General features: G+C 40.7%; 1 protein-coding gene across 4 annotated transcripts in view; it reads right to left on the reverse strand.

Annotated features, from left to right (window-relative positions):
* The window catches only part of LOC138733790 (nipped-B-like protein), a 177919-nt gene extending 161834 nt beyond the window's left edge, over positions 1–16085 (reverse strand). For all 4 annotated transcript variants that reach the window (XM_069881279.1, XM_069881276.1, XM_069881277.1 and 1 more), the window contains exon 1: positions 15649–16085. The gene's annotated coding sequence lies outside the window, so the exon portion shown is untranslated. The remainder of the gene's footprint in view (positions 1–15648) is intronic.
* Between the last annotated feature and the right edge of the window lie 4030 nt (positions 16086–20115).

The following is a 20115-nucleotide window of genomic DNA, read 5'->3' on the forward strand; positions in this document are numbered from 1 at the left end:
TACTTCTTTGATTGTCACAATTTCCCTAGCTGGCCTTGACATAATCACTGCACATACAGTATTTTTTTAAGTTTAAGGAAATTTAGATGTAGCAGTCCTGAAGACAGGAAGCTGTACAACCATGTAACCACTGTCCTGTCATATGAACCTGACAAAGCACAGCAGACAGGTTTATAGGTGACAAAATGAACTATAGGCATCTTAATCCGCTGTTGTATTTTTGAAATTCGGATGTGATAAACAGAGAATTTTTGTTTGCTAAAGGAATATCCAAAAAAAAAAAATCGATGTTAGCGCCAAGACAACTGAACCTCCTCCAAAAGTTCTAGCCATCTCCTATATCTTCTTAGTATACCTGCTTATTTAGCAAAAATTAAAATAATTCATGAGATCAAAGCTGTCTAAGGATCTCTCAAGTGAACTGTGATAGGATCTAGAAAATAAAAGAAGCAAGAAGCACATGCAAGATCTGCAAGAGATCTAACAGCTACTATCTTATACACGTACAAAAGAGAAATCATTTGATAGCCAGAAGTTTAAGAACAATATTCAGATTACATTAGAGCATATAAGGCCCCTATAAATAAAGTACATGGGAAAGACACTGGTGAGAAATCCCACTTCCCTCACCCATTAATGGCTAGAGAGAAAAGATTTATGTGAATCCTCACCCTTAGACAGCTGTCCATTAAATTGAATAAGATATTAACATTTTCCAATCAGCCAAAATATTTCCCAGGACCTATTTTAGCAACACACTTCGAAAGTCAGTGTTCCTAAATTGTTTATAAATATTTCAATCAAACACTGAAATTCCAGAAGGCTGGTTGGCAAAGTCCCATGGGAGATAGTACTTAAGGGCAAGGGAGCCCACGAGGGCTGGGAGCTTTTCAAAAGGGAAAATCCTAGCAGCTCAGGAGAAAGCCATCCCCATGTTCCGGAAAAAAAGCCGGCAGGGGAGAAAAACAGCTTGGTTGAACAGAGAGATCTTGAGTGATATCAAGAAGAAGAGAAATGTTTATGGGCTCTGGAAGAGGGGACAGGCCTCTTGGGTGGACTACAGGAGGGAAGTGAGACTGTGTAGAGAAAAAATCAGAAGGTCTAAGGCTCAACTAGAAATCAGATTGGCAAAGTCTGTGAAAGATAACAAAAAATCCTTCTATAAATATATAAATAATAAAAGGAGGACTAGGGAGACCATACAGTCCCTACTGGACGCAGAAGGAACAACAGTGACGGGATGGGGAAAAGGCTGAGGTACTTAATGCCTTCTTTGCCTCAGTCTTTAATTGTAAGGAAAGTTGTTCCCTCTGTGTACAAACCCAGGAGCTAGAGGAGCAAAATAAGGCTCCCATGATCCAAGAGGAGGTGGTCAGAGCCTTGCTAGCCCGACTAGACACACACAAGTCTATGGGGCCGGATGGGATTCACCCAAGGGTATTGAAGGAGCTGGTGGATGTGCTGGCCAAACCCCTTTCCATCATCTTCCAGTGGTCCTGGAAGACTGTGAGAAGTGGGGTTCCCCAGGGCTCAGTGCTGGGTCCAGCCCTGTTCAATGTCTTTATCAATGACCTGGATGAAGGCATTGAGTGCATCCTTAGCAAGTTTGCAGACGACACTAAGCTGGGTGGAAGTGTCGATCTGCTGGAGGGTAGGGAGGCTCTGCAAAGGGATCTGAACAGGCCGGAATGATGGGCTGAGTCCAAAGGCATGAGGTTTAACAAGGCCAAATGCCGGGTCCTGCACTTGGGGCACAACAACCCTATGCAGTGCTACAGACTAGGAGTAGTCTGTCTAGAAAGCTGCCGGGAGGAGAGGGACCTGGGGGTGTTGGTTGACAGCCAACTGAACATGAGCCAGCAATGCGCTCAGGTGGCCAAGAAGGCCAATGGCATCTTGGCTTGGATCAGGAATGGTGTGACCAGCAGGTCCAGGGAGGTTATTCTCCCTCTGTACTCGGCACTGGTGAGACCGCTCCTCGAATCCTGTGTTCACTTCTGGGCCCCTCACCACAAGAAGGATGTTGAGGCTCTGGAGTGAGTCCAGAGAAGAGCAACAAAGCTGGTGAAAGGGCTGGAGAACAGGCCTTAGGAGGAATGGCTGAGAGAGCTGGGGTTGTTTAGCCTGGAGAAGAGGAGGCTGAGGGGAGACCTCATTGCTCTCCACAACTACCTGAAAGGAGGTTGTAGAGAGGAGGGTGCTGGCCTCTTCTCCCAAGTGACAGGGGACAGGACGAGAGGGAATGGCCTCAAGCTGCGCCAGGGGAGATTTAGGCTGGACATTAGGAAAAAATTTTTCACAGAAAGGGTCATTGGGCACTGGAACAGGTTGCCCAGGGAGGTGGTTGAGTCACCTTCCCTGGAGGTGTTTAAGGCACAGGTGGACGAGGTGCTAAGGGGCATGGTTTAGTGTTTGATAGGAATGGTTGGACTCGATGATCCGGTGGGTCTCTTCCAACCTGGTTATTCTATGATTCTAATACTGTAAAACAACGAAATTATTGCAAATTAACAAACATGTCTCCTCAGAAAACCCTCAGAAATCAAGTTTTCTCCCACAACTTACCCAACTCATCCAAGCTGAACTATATCAGTTCATATTTTGCAAGGTGAGAAAGGGACTAGAGCCTTTCCTTCTTGTCCACCTCACACACCTGCAAAGCTCTCATTTACTAATCTGTCATAATGCACAAACTAGAGAAAGACAGCCTCATTCATACTCCACCCAACCAACCCCTTCTGTGAATTTTCCAAAGTAAAACAGAACAAGAATGCCCACCCCTGAGAGGTCTTACATTATATGACTTCTTCACTGTCTTATGAGAGTTCATGATTAAACAATGAATTTCAAAACCGGGGAGAGGGTGAGAATGGGGAAGAGGTAAATAAGTCTTTACTAATGAAAAAGAATTTCAAATCCCCCTTTTTAAAGTAGAATATTAAAAATAACATCAAAGAAATACAGAAATTCAAGTTTTGGTACAAGAGAAGCTTCGTTAAACCTGTTTCCATCTACAGTTACTGAAGTATTCATGTGGTCTTTCCAGAAAGCATATTCAAATTATATCACACGTACAAGCTCCCACAAAAGCAAAGAGATAATGATGCTGACAAATGAAAAATATGACAAAAATTACATAGTAAAAGAAAGCGTTCTTAAAATTACTTCTTCAAAGAAGTGACTGGTAAAGTCTCAGAGAGGATAAATGCATTGCTACTACTTCGCTATTCGTTAATATATGACAAATATTTTTTCATGATTTATATGAGTAAGGATTGGTCATCAATTAATGACTGAAACAGCAAAAATTGCATTTTCCCATTTGTGAATTTCCTTTATTTATAGGAGTAGCAGATATAATTTTAATGATTAAATAAAAATCCACATGCATCCTATAAATACATCTCAAAATTCTAAACTGACATGCTAAAATACAAGAAGTCAGTCTTAGCCCAGGGACACAGTTTCAAGTTACTGACTAGCCTGTCAAGCTGACTATATTATGGGCAGATGGAGAAGGCCCCAAGAAATGCTCCATCAAGTTAGAGATCAGTCCTCACAGGACCACACCAAGAAAATCCACACTGAATCCTTCCATCTCTACCTGTATCCAACCTACAGATGTTCTGCTTGTCTTCCATGTATTTTATTCCAAAGACATTTCACTCCAAATGACTACCATCATCTTTTCTTAAGGATCTAAAACTCACTAAAGGGGAAGAGGGGGCTAATTATAGCCCTCAATTTCTTCAAGGCTTTATATTAAAGATTTCTACAACAGAATTCAGACAGCACTACTGTCACAGCTGTTCCTACAGCAAAGGTGAACTGTGGCCCATATGCTAGATACATTAACAATCACAATTGACCATGCAAATAAATCAAATCAATAAAGTGAAGATTAGATTGGTCAGTCATGCTCAATTTTTTAATTTTAATAGAATTTACACCATTGCATACTGAGCAATTTATTTTCACAATTTGTTCAACTGCAATAATTTACAATGAAGTAATCCTGCAAGGGGACGAATTTTAAACTGGTTAGATTTAATCAGGTTATGCGCAATTGCCACAGGCGACATATGTGCAATTGAGCATCCACTGTAGGTAAGCATGCAACAACATCAAATTGCCAGGACTTAAAAAGTTATGTTGAATCCTCAGAAGTCAATCTACAGGGCTTTTTATATGACCTCATTGGCTAACTATTTCTCAAAATACAATTAAGAATTTGCTTAATCCCATGAAAAAAAAGTCTACTTTGAGCCTAGAAAAAGGATTTGTCAGGAATAAACACACACATTTACAGAAAAAGAGATAATTCCTATTCTGAAGTCTACTAATTCAATATAATTATTTAACATGTCACTAAATTAAGTCAGTAGCTTTCATTATTCTTCTCCCAGGTTGCGGGCTAAGATTACAGTGTGATGTGAAAACTGAGTACGTTTACCTTGCAGTATTATGATGATTTATTCATATATTTAGAGAATTGCAGACAAAACAGGTTTTTTAACTATACTGTTTTTATTGGAATTCTTCAATTTTCTTAATTGTTTCCCAAGGTAAAAAATAAATGATCTATTTCTGTAAATAACGTTACTAAACTTTACATCATGCTAGATAGAAACAGAGGGAATTATGCCAGGGAGTAAACATGCAGAGCCATAACTCTAAATAATCTTTCACAATCATGACCTTAGAGTGCACAGTGTGTTCCTACAACTCTTAGTCACCAAAATCATCACCAGGAAAGTTCACCTACAGCTTTGCTTCAGTGTATGCCAGAACTGCCACTATTTTTGCATAACTAAGCATCTCAGCATCTGTTTTACACTTAAGCCTGGGCAAGATCCTCAGAGTAGGAAAGTCCAGTTATACACACATGCTTTGAACATGCCTAACACAAAACTGAGTACTTTGCACTGCGTACTAGCCACCACCTCCAACCCTTCACTCAATATCTTGGCAAGACATGCAGATTCTAACATCCTCCTCAATAGCAGGAGGTTCAAACATGTATTTGTCGCTATCCATGGGAGTCTTCAATCGTCTCTAAGATTTTATGAGGTAGTGAGCATTCCTTTCTCCTCTTATTGAAGGAATACTACATCACAGTGCGAAAAAAAATTAGAACAGGAAATAAAACTGAAAGAGAATATAAATAATCAAATAAATTGGTTTAATCTCTCAGGAGGTAAAAAATATCTTCAATGTTTTCTATTGACCAACCAATATGGAATCTTTGCTCAGCACCACAGGAGTTGCAAGTTCCATTTTGCATGTTCACACATCTCAAACTTGTGATTGAACAGGTCAGCGTATAAGTATCAACAGCAGTATCACAATAACAAAGTCCTTTTTGATCTCACTCCAATTCCTTTTCATGATGCAGAAATCAAGATTACAAATTTTATTGTGACAGCTGGTTTACAAGACAATGCTTAAAAATATATTAAATGCATTTCCATATGTTAAAATTCATATTGTTAAAAGTAATGTTGAAGATCTGACTTTAAAAAAAACCACAACTCTAAAACAGAACATTCAACACAAAAGTTGATATCAACAAATACTCAAACATTACTTTTTATAAGTATCAACTCAAATCTTTCTAGACTTCTACCATGAAATCCCACATCCCTCAGCTGAGATATCACATTTGCAAAGTCAATGAAAAGTTAATAAATGCCCCTTATGCTCAAGAATTCTGTCTTTGGATTATATAATTGCATAACATTCCCCTCCCATTCCAAGGCCCAGCTTACAGGAAGGATCTGCTCTGGAAATGAATCAGAGGCTATTCATAAGGCTGTACGGTCTGTTGTATACATGACTCTCCAACTTCAAGTAAAAAAGAAAGAGAAGTATGAAGTGAAAGAGGCTGCAGATCAGATAGCAGGAAACAGAAAAATGCTGCTCTTGGGAATCTGACTCTATTTCTATTACTAATGGTAAATATTTGTGTTCCTTTATTCCTCCATGCTCCGGAGCCCAATTTGAAGAAGCACCGATTAGTCATATTTATAACCAAAATTAACAAAATCTGTTCCAACATTATCACACCTTACGATACAAAAAAAAGTTCTTAATTTAAAATTCAGGTCCTACAGTTGCTCCAGTTGAACTTCCAAAGTTATAAAGACCAACTTTTGCATCTCAGTTCCCAATCTGCATGATTACATACTCTCCTCAAAATCACTAAACAAATAAGTATTTGTGAAACTTTCCAATACTACAATACATGTCACAGAAAAGCCACTGAGGAGCAGAGTTCTGTCTCTGGAGCAGGGTTTCATGATGTGAAATGATTAAGATACACATTGAACATCAAAGAGAAATCAAAATATTTAATCATAAAACACAGGACTGAAAGCAAATCTCAAGAGTCTATCCCTTTCCCCAAGGCAGGTTCAACAATATCTAAGGCTAATCCTAGGAGACAAACATAACCTGGGTTTTTTTGTATATATTTTTGGGGAAAGGGGGGGTGGGGTGGTGTTTGGGGGGGGGGGGGGGTTATCTCTGTTAAGGAGGCTACATTCATTCCATTCAAGTCAGTGAAATTGGAATCCTGTTGTAGGAAAAAACAGTGATGACAGATTTAAAGACTACCACGATGCATTCACAAAGATGCCAAGTACAGACTACACAGGTAATGTGAACTAAAGAATTCTCTACCATTTACTCTTACACAAAGTATTCCGCATTTCTGAGCTTTTTTTTTTTTTTAACTTATGCAGTTTCCTCAGGGGGGAGGAAAAAACAAACAAACAAACAACCCCTCCATAACAATTAAAACAACAAATTCCTGTGTGTCAAATAATGCTTCTTTGCCCAGTCAATCCTCATTTTATGCTTCCGGCTTCCAAGACAATTTGCTCTTCTTCCCCTCTCTGGTCTCTCTCAGTACATACTTCCCACCCATTCCCATCCCTGAACTACTTCCCTTGACTCTACACCCAATTCCAGAGTACCCTTCTGTCTCAGTTTCTTTCTAAGGCTATTTCACAGCTCTTCCTGTATCTTCACTAAGGACACATGTATCTACTCCACCAGCTCCTTTATCCAGTCCTCACTTTGTTATGAACTCCAAGCTCCTACTCTCCTCCTAATTCCTGCCCTTCAAACTCCCATTCTCTCTCCATCTGTATAAGTCTGGTTCCAGTTCACCACTTCTCCTTCATATGTTCACCCTTCCAGCCACCTAGAACCTCAGTTCTTGTCTCTTCCACATTCAAACGAATCAGCACTGTGGATAAGCAGGGAACGGACACCAGAACACCAAGAGTCTTTACCACGCTTCACTGCTTTGAATCATTCTTATTAGGAAAGCCCTGTTGTGCATACAGAATTTTTCAACTTGAATGCCTACAATAAGAGAAGTCAGCTATTTTTTCAGACACTAATACCTTGCCCAATTTTTGGACAGATTTTTGAATGACAACAAAATACACAATCCTAATGCAAAAAGTCACCTCACTCAAATCTTAAGTTCTTCTCTCAAAGAATGGGGATTTTGAAATGACTTGAATAGGTCAAAAATATATTTTTCTCTAGCATGACCCTTTGGAAACAGTGTATTTTGGCTTTAAGCTTTATTAAAAGAGTCAGTCAATAAAGGGCAGTCACTCAGCACAGAAGATTTCAGCCCAAACGACTGAAGTTTAGCAAAGTCAGAGGTAAAATCAGTGCCTTTAAATAGTAAGTGTCAAGAAACAGAGGAGTCACTGCCAGCCTCACCTATACAAAACAAGCAGGGAGCAACATGCATTCTTAAAGCTGACTAGCAACTCTGTTAAGCAATATTTCAATTGCCTATGACTGCCAAATATTCATAGGATGCACAGAACTTTTCCTATGTTACAGGTTGTGTCTCAACAAGTTGAAGGAAACTTCCAGGACCAACCAATCATCACTGAGAATGCTAGCAGAAGAAAATAAAAAAAAAAAAAAAAACACCACAAAAACCCTAGCATCCACCATACTAAAAAGTGATCATATCTCCTTAGTTTTAACTAGGAATTAAACAAACAAATAATTGGGCAAATGTCACAGAAGGGGTCATTGGGCACTGGAACAAGCTGCCCAGGGAGGTGGTTGGGTCACCTTCCCTGAAGGTGTTTAAGGGACGGGTGGACGAGGTGCTGAGGGGCATGGTTTAGTGATTGATAGGAATAGTTGGACTCTGGGGCTCAAATAGTATTTAGCTCTATTCCAATGCTAAATACAGATGAGCAAGAAGTCAAGAAGAAGAAACTGATTAATGCCTGGCTCCAAGCCTGGCATAGGGGCTTCGGTTTCTTTGATCGTGGGGTGGCCCACCCACCCCCAGGCTTCCTTACTAGGGATGGGACACGCGTGTCTCCTAGCGGGGCTAAAGCCCTTGCTAAAAATCTAGCCAGGCTCATAAACCGAGCTTTAAACTAGATGTGAAGGGGGAGGGGGATGAGACCAGGCTAGTCAGGAGTGAGCCTGGAAGTGGGACATTAGTGACTCGGAGATAGTGTGATGGTGAGGACTACCAGTACATCACCACAGAGCAAGTGGGGGCAATTACACCTGATGACAGTAAGGAAGATACTGGCACTCTGGTGTTAGCTACTCCAACGACCAGGCAATTGGGAATAAACTCTGTTCCCTCTATGAGGGCTGAAGGTTCGCCAGCCCAGCTGAAGTGCATTTACACCAATGCACGCAGCATGGGTAATAAGAAGGAGGAGTTGGAAGCTGTCGTAGGGCAAGGAGGCTATGATGTTGTTGCCATCATGGAAATGTGGTGGGATGACTCATATAACTGGAGTGCAGCTATGGTGGGGTACAAACTCTTCAGGCGAGATAGGAAGGGTAGGAGAGGAGGCGGGGTAGCCCTCTTTGTAAGGGAGGACTTGGACACCGTTGATATGGATTGTGGCGATGAGGAGATTGAGTGCCTGTGGGTTAAAATCAAAGGAGCCCATAAGAAGGCAGATTTTGTGATGGGAGTCTGCTACAGACCACCCAGCCAAGGAGAAGCAGCTGATGAGCTCTTCTATAAACAGCTGGGGATAGTCTCTAGATTGATGCCTCTTGTTCTTGTGGGAGACTTCAATCTTCCAGATACCTGCTGGAAGTACAATACAGCAGAAAGGAAGCAGTCCAGGAGGTTCCTGGAGTGCGTGGAAGACAACTTCCTCACACAACTGGTGAGCAAACCGACAAGGGAAGGTGCCCTCTTGGACCTGCTGTTTGTGAACAGAGAAGGCCTTGTGGGGGATGTGGCAGTAGGAGGACACCTGGAACAAAGCGATCACAAGATGATAGGGTTTTCAGTTCTAGGTGAGGTGAAGAGGGTGGTTAGCAGGACAGTCGCATTAAACTTCCAGAGGGCAGACTTTGGACTGTTCAGAAGGCTGGTTGGCAAAGTCCCATGGGACTGGATTGGGTGCTCTTTAAAAAAGAAATCCTAGCAGCTCAGGAGCAAGCCGTCCCCATGTTCCGGAAAAAGAGTCGGCGGGGGAAAAAACCAGCTTGGTTGAACAGGGAGATCTTGAGAGATATCAAAAAGAAGAGAAATGTCTTTGAGCTTTGGAAGAAGGGACAGGCATCTTGGGTTGACTACAGGAGGGAAGCGAGATCATGCAGAGAATAAAATCAGGAGGGCTAAGGCCCAACTAGAAACCAGATTGGCTAAGTCTGTGAAAGATAATAAAAAATCTTTCTATAAATATGTTAACAATAAAAGGAGAACTAGGGAGAATATACGGTCCCTATTGGACGCAGAAGGAGCAACAGTGACAGGGGATGGGGAAAAGGCTGAGGTACTTAATGCCTTCTTTGCCTCAGTCTTTAATTGTAAAGAAAGTTGTTCCCTCTGTGTACAAACCCAGGAGCTAGAGGAGCAGAATGAGGCTCCCATGGTCCAAGAGGAGGCGGACAGAGCCTTGCTTGCCCAGCTAGACACACACAAGTCTATGGGGCCGGATGGGATCCACCCAAGGGTATTGAAGGAGCTGGCGGATGTTCTGGCCAAACCCCTTTCCATCATCTTCCAACAGTCCTGGCTGACTGGGGAAGTTCCACTGGACTGGAGGCTGGCTGATGTTGTGCCCATCTACAAGATGGGTCGCAGGGACCTACAGGTGCTAAGGTAGTTGATGTACATAGCACCCAATGAGGGATCTGTAAATTTTCCCCCCCATGATTAATACCCAGAAAACGCATCTGATGATAAAGAGAAAGCAACATAGCTGAATGGAAAATAAAAGGCTAGAACTATAAAAACAAGCATTGAAGTACTAAGAAATGTCAGAATTACGGTTGATTACACCTACAATTCAGTCCCTTGCGCGTTATACTAATCATTCATAAAATGATCATATATTATTTTGGTTATTCACAGGATTCCTGCTTCATATATTGCATATGAGGTCCAACACAAAAAGTGAGATTAACCCTATAGCTTGGGAACAAAGAGTGGGAGGGGAGAGACAGAGAGACGGTTATAGAACACGTTCTAACCTGCCACAGTGAGACAAGGCTCAACTCGATCACTTCACTCAGTATGGGTGGACACGTGTTCAAGTATAGACATTTTCTAACCCTCGGTCAGAGACTGTTGGTGTGCAAGAGTGACCAGCGAGTGAAGATCAAGACAACATGCCAGACCACAACACTTTGTCTGTGAAGCGGTTTGTAGCTAATAACATCCCTGTGCTTGAGCACCCACCCTATTCACCAGACCCTGCTCCCTCTTTCCAAAGTTTCAGTCGGTGCTCAGAACAACCCATGTTTTGTCGGTCAAAGATGAGAAAGCAAAAATGACGGAGGTCCTCAAAGGCCTTTCAGGAAATGATCTGTGGAATTGCTTTGAGTGTTGGCAGTGTTGTATGCTGCGTGGGTCAACTCAGAAGGGAACTCTTTTGAAGGGGATGGTAGTTGATTTTCTTAATTTGTTAAATAGTTACAGAAAAAGTCTGTTTTCCCTGTCAGATCTCGTACATCTCATGAAACAAAAGCTCCCGTGATCCAAGAGGAAGTGATTAGAGACTTGCTTGCTGGCGGATGTGCTTGACAAACCCCTTTCCATCATCTTCCAGTGGTCCTGGCTGACTGGGGAAGTTCTGCTTGACTGGAGGCTGGCTGATGTTGTGCCCATCTACAAGAAGGGTTGCAGGGAGGACCCAGAAAACTACAGGCCTGTCAGTCTGACCTCAGTGCCAGGGAAAGTCATGGAACAGGTGATCTTGAGTGCTATCATGAAGCACTCACTTGTATCAGAAACGGCGTGGCCAGCAGGTACAGGGAGGTTATCCTGCCCCTGTACTCGGCACTGGTGAGACCACGGTAGGGGATGGTAGTTGATTTTTTTAATTTGTTAAATAAAGACAGTTACAGGCAATCTCTTTTTTTTTTTTTTTTGTGTTGGACCTTATATACCTGCATTTTGCTAGTATGTTTTTATAGAATCGTTAATGTTGGAAAAGACCTCCAAGATTATAGAGTCCAAAGATCAGCTCAACATCAGCGTGCCTACTAAAACACGTTCTTAAGAGCCATGTGTATGCATTTTTTGAACACCTCCAGGGAAAAGGAGACTCCATCACTTCCCTGGGCAGCCTGTTCCAATGCTTCATCTCTCTTTTGGTAAAGATTTTTTTTTTTTTTAATAAAATCCAATCTAAACCACCCCTGGCGCAACTTGTGGCCATTTCCTCTCATCACTTGTTACTTGGGAGAGGACACCAAGCTCTTTTCAGGTGGTTGTAGAGGGTGATAAGGTCTCCCTTCAGCCTCCTCTTCTCTAGGCTGAACAGCCCCAGTTCTCTGAGCCACTCCTTGTAATGCTTGTTCTCCAGCCCCTTCACCAGCTTTGTTGCTCCTCTCTGGACACACTCCAGAACCTCAATGTCTTTCTTGTTACTGCTGATGATTCAAAATCAGAAGCTAACCTAACCTGTACTACTTCTAATAAAAGCGCATGAAAGACAAGATTGAAAATAGGCAGTATCATATTGAAATGGACAGTTTTTTCAAGTGTTAAATATTTCTAGTGATATATTTTGCAACACTAAATAGCTGTTCCAAGACTGGATGATCCACCACACATCTACTAGACACCAAACTATAAAGTTATCACAACTCATATTTTTCCAATTAAGTATGTCTGTAATTGCTGTCAAAACATCCACACATTGAGGAATATGATATACTCCTCTAAAATAATTCCTAGAAAGCATAACTTTCTGAATTTGAAGACTTAATTTCTTTCCTACGTCTAGATGCTCAGACTAGAAGTATATTTTCTTCCTTCTAGTTACTAGCAATTGACCACTAACTTTCCATGTCTTGTGCAATAGTTAGGAAGTAAATCTTAATATCAATTTAACATCATGACTTTAACACTTTGTAATAATACACACATAAAAGTACCATGCTTGCCACTGAACATACAGAAAATTGCAATAGGAAACTTGTTATACTAATCTCTCACTCAAATCAATTCACACTTTGACTGTTTTTCATCTAGCATCCTTTAAAATATAGCTTATTTATCTTATAGAGGAATATATACATGAAACGTTTAGGATTAAAGTTGTATTACCTTAATCATCATACAAACACAACAAAAAAAACCCATAGTCATTTCTTTGGGTTAGAACCATCTATTGCCTTGATTCCGCAAAAAGAATCATATGAACATGGAGTCTCAAACGTGCAATAAGGCTGCACCAGGGTAACATACTCTTATGTAGAACAGGGATCTGCAAATAGTTTTAGTGGTATAATTTTTCTTTGCTGATCCTGTTTTGTTTCACAGAATCACTAGGTTGGAAAAGACCCACTGGATCATCGAGTCCAACCATTCCTGTCAATCACTAAACCATGCCCCTCAGCACCTTATCCACCCATCCCTTAAACACCTCCAGGGAAGGTGACTCAATCACCTCCCTGGGCAGCCTGTTCCAGTGCCCAATGACCCTTTCTGTGAAAAACTTTTTTCCTGATGTCCAGCCTGAACCTCCCCTGGTGGAGCTTGAGGCCATCCCCTCTTGTCCTGTCCCCTGTCACTTGGGAGAAGAGGCCAGCTCCCTCCTCTCCACAACCTCCTTTCAGGTAGTTGTAGAGAGCAATGAGGTCTCCCCTCAGCCTCCTCTTCTCCAGGCTGAACAACCCCAGCTCTCTCAGCCGCTCCTCCTAAGATTTATTCTCCAGCCCCTTCACCTAAATCAAAATTTAAACACTTCAAATGTAACAAAAAATTTTCTAGTGGCATGTTTAAAAAAGTATGAAATTATAAAAAAATATTATAAACTTTTCTACATTAAGTATTTCTGTATGCTAAATATATTTTTCTGAGATAAAGAAATTTACAACTACATAAACTGTGATAATGCAACTAATTCAGGATTAACCACACACAGCTCAGAAAAATAAACCCAGAAAAATTCACTAAAAATGACAAATGGGCAGCATCTTAAATTTCCCTCTATAAATATTCTTTCTGATAAAAAAATCCCAACCAAAAAACCACATCATAAATACAACCCTGGCAAGATAAACTTGACAGGAACTACATAACTAAGGTAGTTCATTTCCTGCTCATATCTGGTACATTTAAAGCAAACCTCCTTAAATGAAAAATAAGTTAGAGAAGTTCACTACTGTTAGCTGAACAAACACATTTTTGTTAAAATGAGAGCTGTTTGAAACAAACAATAAAAGAAACCCTAGAGCTCAGGTCGCTACCTGACGATGAAAACTACCCAAGAACTACAACTACTTCTGCATAGCCCTTTCTTTCCTGTAAAGCAGAGTTAAACTCGGCCTCTATGTATGCCAAGGACCAAAAGAAAACAGCAGTTTAACTACACTCAGAAATAGGGACAGTTTAAGACAACTAGTGGCTCCCTCTGCAATTCACAAAGTTTAAAGAGCTGCTTTTTCGAAGCATAAATGGTTCCTTCTCCACGCACATAGGCCTGAGGCCCTGTAGCAAACAGTGTCTAACAGAACCAGGCAGCACAAAGCCAGGAATGGGAGATTAGTGGAAGGGAGGGAGGCCGGGACTGGGGCTCAGCAGGAGCTTCAGGCTTTTTAAAATTCAAACTGCTCCCTGACCAATAATGATCACAGAAACGCTACTGACTACTACACAGACTTACAGCATTAAAAACATACCTTCTGTGTGACAGCTATATTAATTTCACTCTTTTAAACTTGACTCTAAACACAATATACCAGAGAGTTCCTTTATTAGATACATTACCTGCTTATTATTAAAACAGATCTGCCCAAACAACTGAAAAACCTACTAAAAAATTGGCAAATTATGTAATGTTGATACTTGTTTGCCATTTACAAATTTCCTTTCCATATGAAAGATGTAACTTGGTATCTTAAAATTTACCTCAATTATGTAATTTTTGTAGGAGTATTTTTATTAGTTCACAGGGTGTTTGTTTTATATCTATCTCAATTTTTAAAAACACATTCAACTCTAATACACAGTAAGTCCAAGATTTACTTTACTGTAAATTAGCTACCATTTATAAATAAGGACCTGATGCTTAATCAACTGTCATTTACAAAACACATTTGACCTGTTAAAGTGACACCTGATTACATATTCAAACATCATGGACACAAACAACCAATAACAACCTTCGGATCTCAAAGTGATATGGCCTGACAAGAAAGGATGACGCTTTTTAAGCCTTCCTCACTTAATTAAATTTATTCTTGATTCTCAAGTGCTCAGGGTAGGATCTCATCTTCACCTTGGTCTCTGAAATGTCATAAACGTAGCACTTTACATATGACCCTTCTCCCATTTTCTGTTTCTTAAGTATAAAATACTATTTTGTCTGAATGTAGCATATATTCCTTTAACGTATACAGCGCATGCACATTGAGACCGTGTGGAGCACCTGATACAATCTGCTTGTCTATTTGTATTTCCCGAGTCTGCAAGTGTCTGTGTTGTGTCAATCAACCCACAAGCACTAGTTTTATGCCATAAATACACTAAGTGATTAACACAGTAATCAATCACTACATTATTTAGAGATTAAACCTCTGCACGTTATAAATCCATATACATTCAAACTTTTGAATGTTCAGAAAGCAGTTGATTAGAAGGAAAAGGTAACAGCAAAGAGAGCTGGTATTTTTGTTTCCAGGTATTTACATTGTCTCTCCCCCTATTCCTCCACTTACTCCTACCCCACTTCAGAGGACTGTCTGCACTGGAACCTTCCTTCCTTGCCCCGATGAAGTTGTAAATATGGCAAAGGATCAGCGCGCATTTGCGGCTAATTATATTGTTTTCTCCTTCTGCTCCTCTCCGGGTTGAGGCCTGTAACCGAGAAGCTGCTTCGCCTTTCTAATCCCCGAGGTACAGTAGAGGCGCTGGCCGGCGGGCCTGCGCTCTCCACCGGGCCTAGGCCTCCTGGCAGCCCAGAAGGAACCAGCCTCCTCCGCCACACCCGAGTGAGCAGGAAGGAGAACTGCGAAATAAACACTTCTGAATACCACCGATTCCCCTCTACCCTGGATAACAGGTAATCTCCTCTGCTCCCGGCAGCGCTGGGCCACCTGGGCTGGGAGGCCCGGCCCGCTGCTGGAAAAGGCAGGGAGGGAAAGCGAAGACTAGGAGGGGGGGATTACCTGAGTAAATCGGCGTCTGAATCCAACGAGAATCCGAGAGAGGGGCAGAGAAATCCGCCCCCCTCCCTCCTCAGAGGAGCCGCCGCCGCTGCTAGGCCGCCGCCACCGAGCAGGAGGAGGGGAGATAATATAACAACAATAATCCGGGCCGGGAGCGGGGCTGGCTCCTCTTCCGTCTCCTCCTCAGTGCAACGAACATGTAGATCCGGGGGTGAGCGGCCGACACAAACCTCTTCCCCCTGAGCCTGCTTCACAACATCCACACGGGCCGGGCCAAATCGAAGCGGTTCCGAGGCACACTCCGAGCCGCGGGGCAGCAGAGGGGTGCCTGGAGGGGGTGGTGCAACTGCCAGGGGACTGCTGCCGCCGCTCTCTCTGTATATGCGACCGCAGGAGGGTGGGGGAGAGGGCACCCTGAGCACAGTGAATCGGTACCAATCGGGGAATGGGGGGGGGGGGGGGGGGGGAGGGGAGAAAGAAGAAGAGGGAAGGAGGGAAAAAGAAAGGATCCTCTGTGTGTGTCTCTCGTCCCTTCTCAGAACAAAATGCCGACCGGAAGTGCAGTTGTAGGAATGACTCCCTCCACCGGCGCCAAACACCAACAGCCTTCCCCTTCCCTTCTTTCTCACTCATTCAACTAGTATTGCTTCCGCTGCTGCACGCCGTTCCTTTTCCAGCTCCCCTGTAGCTGGAGTGGCACCCTCCGCCTTGCCTCGCCTGGTAGCGGCGGGCACAACTGAATCTCTACTGCATGGCTATCTCTCCCCTTCCCCACCCCTTCAGCTACTGCCTGAGTTTCTCTTTCTTTCCTCTTCCCTTCTGGTATGCGGAACAAGACCGGAGTTTACATTTAGGCCTGAGAGGAAGGCAGCCAGTGATTTGTGGTGAAGTGACTGTTGGGGGAAAAAAAAAAACCCACACACGTTTTGAGTTTTATTTTTGCCTTCCTTAAGGATAGTGGTGAGGAGGACTGCAAAATGCCACCTCGCAGGAGGCAGACTTCAAGAGGCATCTTAAAATGAACCCAAAAAAGTGGCAGCCCGTCCTGCCCATCTGCCCCAGTGAATGAGATATATCAGACCTGGAATGCTAGCTGGAGTTACTGTTATCGTTCATGTCCGTCTCTGTGTAAATAGGACGCGTCGCAGGAACTGAAATGCCCGATACTGAAAACATTGCCGGGGCAAGGAATTTCCAGGTGGATGTACCAGAGTGGCTTTTAAAAACAACCTTTTTGGATGAGCACGGGGGAAAATGCTGGCGTTCAGATGAAGAACCATTTGCTGGAGGCTGATGCTCCCCACCACCACCATATTTTACTGGAAATATTTTAATTGTGGGTTGTGAACGAGTGTTTGGAGAATGTCCTGAAAGATTTTCTAGTTTTCCTCTGTACAGGTAAAATTGTGAATAATCATAAAACAGGATAATAGCATTTATATCTGATGAGTTAACTATGTCTTTTCTTACTCATGTCATTTTGCTCCTCGGTGCTTGGACAAAAATATTTTGATTTTTAGAGGAAGCCTTCCTTGTCTGTGGACTTTGGGATTCAGCCATACAGTTGGACACAACTAGCTTTAAATATCCTGTGACAGAGAAACACATTCTTTCAGCTCTGGATGGATATTATTTGCACAAAGGGATAATATTTTACACCAATGCACTTAAATCTTTCCAAGTCTTAGGATTTCCTGAATAATGCTCTATATTTAATACAGATTTAAAATGCCTCTCTCAAGCTTAAGGAACTATTAAATTTATTATGTTGGATTCATTTTACAAGTAAGTGTATGTGTTTTTGTTTGAAAGTACAGAAATGAAGATGATACTGGAGAATAGGGTAATTCAGTACTGGAAATACTAATAGCTCATGTAAGTTTAATGGAGACAGTATAAACTGGGCTCTGAAAGAAATGTACCTTTATTCCAAGTTAATATAAAAGGTCCCAATCCTATAACTGTATTCATTCACAACTTCAAGTTATCCTTTTGAAATAAAGATAAATAACTGGTATAGTAAATTAACCACGTTCATAAGTCTTTATGCTTAATTTAATACAGTGCAACTCAAAGTTGAGGGGGAAATATTTATCTTCTTTTGGTAACAAACTAAAATTTAATAAACTACCTATTTAGAATTCACATGCTCATATGTATGTGGACATATATACCTATGAAATCACAGGAAAATATGATTCTAAAATTACAAAGTTGGCCCAGGAATACTAATTCAATTCTCTTCTAACTGGCTATTAGCAATTCATGTTGATGGAGTCTTTATGTGATTTTACCAAGTTATTTATATAATGATTTTTTCCTTAATTGGTGATTTAGTGTGTAAATAAAATGTAAATACTGAAATTTTGCTTTTCAAATGCCAGGCGTCTTCCGTATCAATTATGGTTTAGCCAGTACAAACATCACGGTAAGACACAACACCTATTTGACTACTTTTTCTGTTGGAATTTTCCAGTGAGAATGTCACTGGATGGTTTTACATTTTTAAAATCCTGTTTAACTAAAAGAATTTGTAGAAATGGCTATTCTGTATGAGTATTATGATGTTATTACCTGCACAAGAAAACAACTAATTTAAGTTATTAGTTGATTTAGAAGGTGGTGGTGCAACACACATGAGCAAATCAGGATTTTTTTTTTTATTAAGGGAAATTAAATACTTAAATGTGTTTTATTCCATTAGATGTAACTGTAATCCACTTTTTAAAAGGAAAGTGCAAATTCTTCAATTGCTTTCAGACAAGTTGCTCCTTGTATTCCTTTTGTCTTCTAAGGTCCACTCACAACAATTTATTTTGGAATGAAGGCTCACTATGTTCATAAAAAATATTTTAGTATGTATGGGGTTTATCTCATTATGGCTGAAATGCCCAGAAAAGGGGATAAAAACAAGCATTTCAGGATATTACTGGAAAACGTGTGAAAAGATAATTTAAACCTTATTTCTGTTCCAGACCTTAGTCATGGGGTGGAGGTGGTCCTAATCTGTATGGGAGGAGCTATGCAGTCATGCAACCGTGACTGTGGCACAGTACACTGCACTAAGCAAAGCTGGTGACAGTGCAAAGGCAGGCAAAGCTCTCTGAATTCCCATGACAAATCCACATCTATATAGTCTTGAAAATGAACTGCAAATTTCAGGGTAAAGCTTTAGAACCTAATTCTGCTCCCTTTGATGTCAAGGGAAAATGTGTCTTTTTCCCTAAACGAATGACAGTCATTCTGAGGCTGTTTTTCAAAGAGAACCAATAATTCAGTATTTTTAGTGCAACTTTAAAAGGCAGGAATTAAAGATCTTCATGCAGACAGTATTGTTTTTAAAATGCATTTCTCAAGCAATTTTCACAAAAAAAATATGTTTAGTTGTAGGTACCTCTTGCTGCTTTTTACAACTGTGTACTGAGATAAAAAGCTTTCTAGTTATAAAGACAGTATGCGTGTGTATACTGTTGAAAATAGTGAAGATATCTCTTTGCCTTTTTCATTCTGATGTTAACTTCCCTGATAGCTGCATGTTGTTTTTCAGCTTCATAAATAATAGGCAGTGTGTGATATTGCATTAAAAACGCACCTGACACCAATGTTTTCTTAGCGGTTGCTTGTTGTCATTTGATTTTTTCCTACAGTTTGAATGAAAAATGTATTATGTTTTTCCATTTTTGTCTTTTAAAGGGCTACTATAAAATACAGGTACCTGTGCATCCCACTAATAACTTAACTTTTAAAATAAATATAATATATCAGTAAAATATGTTATAAAAATAATATTATGATGGTATATTTTTTATTTTAACAAAATAATTGAAAGGCGCTCAGCTCATTATCTGAATGGAATATAGTAATGCATTCATATAGCTATCATCCTAAATTTAAGTATTCAAATGACTGGGAATCTGGTGTTAAGGCTGGACTACAACAACAAATAGGAATAATGTAATGATGAATGCTGTATGACAAGTAAGATAAAGTTATGTTCTTTGCATTTACTTTAGTTCAAAGGAGCAAATAATAGCACCATGTAATTAATTCACTGGGATATATTCATTCATTGTGAGAAGGAAGCAACCTAAATATCAGATGAGGCCTTCAGTGGTACAGGTAAAATAAAAAGCCAAGAAAGTCTGCAGACTTAGGAGTAAATTATTTCTATAGGTACTTTCTCTGAGTTTACAACTTCATGGTGACTACTGTAATTTTTTTTTTCTAGTAAGCTAGATGGAGCTTTGTTTAGGTTTTTTTCTTATTCTAATTATTTTACAGAAAATAATTTCGTATGGAATTAAATAATACTGTTTGATTTTTTTTATTATTTTTTTCTGAGTGACAAACTTGCATTATCTCAACTATGTTAAGAATGTGCTTCTGTTTGTATGAAGAAGAGATGAATTCTATGGTAGATATATCTTTTAAAATGTATACTTGTAAAAAACAGGTCTCTATGGAGGA

Source organism: Phaenicophaeus curvirostris (assembly GCF_032191515.1).
Source record: "Phaenicophaeus curvirostris isolate KB17595 chromosome W unlocalized genomic scaffold, BPBGC_Pcur_1.0 scaffold_34, whole genome shotgun sequence".
NCBI classification, from domain to species: domain Eukaryota; kingdom Metazoa; phylum Chordata; class Aves; order Cuculiformes; family Cuculidae; genus Phaenicophaeus; species Phaenicophaeus curvirostris.